Source organism: Fukomys damarensis, unplaced genomic scaffold, assembly GCF_012274545.1.
Source record: "Fukomys damarensis isolate Sample0158 unplaced genomic scaffold, DMR_v1.0_HiC HiC_scaffold_8, whole genome shotgun sequence".
Taxonomy (NCBI): domain Eukaryota; kingdom Metazoa; phylum Chordata; class Mammalia; order Rodentia; family Bathyergidae; genus Fukomys; species Fukomys damarensis.
In genome coordinates, this window is record NW_022900920.1 from 23,870,035 (window position 1) to 23,870,925 (window position 891).

General features: G+C 44.4%; 1 long non-coding RNA gene across 1 annotated transcript in view; it reads right to left on the bottom strand.

Moving 5' to 3' along the window:
- Positions 1–244: 244 nt before the first annotated feature.
- Positions 245–891, bottom strand: part of LOC104869382 — a 37,006-nt gene continuing 36,359 nt past the window's right edge. The window contains exon 4 of the long non-coding RNA XR_004516297.1: positions 245–316. This is a non-coding gene — a long non-coding RNA (uncharacterized LOC104869382). The remainder of the gene's footprint in view (positions 317–891) is intronic.

Below are 891 nucleotides of genomic sequence, written 5' to 3' on the forward strand. Positions count from 1 at the left end.
CTATGGTATGTCATCACAGATCGGGTAACACAGGGATCAGACTGATGGAAGTGCTAAAAGGGAAAAGGCCATGAACTGATTCTTTAGGCAGGCCAATTAGCTCTGCTGGATCTCTTAGCTGAACCTTCAACCCTTGTACCAGATAGCTATTGTACTAGCCAGGGTTCTTCAGAGAAACAGAACTAATAGGATATAGATTTAATTACAATGAATAGACTCACATGATTATGGAGGCTGAGAAGTCCAATGGTCTGCTGTCTGTAAGTTGGAGACTCAAGAAAGCCAGCTGTGTAAATTCCAGTTCAAGTCCAAAGGCCTGAGAATCAGAAAAGCCAATGCTATGACTCCCAGGCCAAGGATGGAAAACCAATGTCCTAGCGCTAGCAGTCAGGCAAAAGGCAAACTCAGCCTTTCTCTACCTTTCTGTTCTATTCAGGCTCTTAATGGATTGGATGATGTCCACTTATGCTGGAAAGACATTCTGCTTTACTGAGCACACCCATTCCAATGGTACCCCCCACCACACATCATTTGGGCATCCCATGGCTCAGCCAAGTTGACACCTAGAATTAACCACCACGGCCTTCTCTTGTAGGTAGGAAAGGTTTGAACCAGTCCAATCCCAATTTCTTTCCAACCAGAGGTAAGCCACTGGAATCAAACTACCAGACAATGTTGAGCTGAGTGTAGTGTTACATGCCTGTAATTCCAGCAGTCTTGGAGGTTAAGGATTCTAAATTTGAGCCCATTTTGAGCAACTCAGTGAGACTGTCTCAAAAAATATAGTGTGTGGGCCGGGGATTTATCTCAGGGGTTCGGTGGCCTGCCTCGAAAGTGCAAGGACCCGAGTTCGATCCCCATTACCAAAAATAAAATAAGTGTATATATATA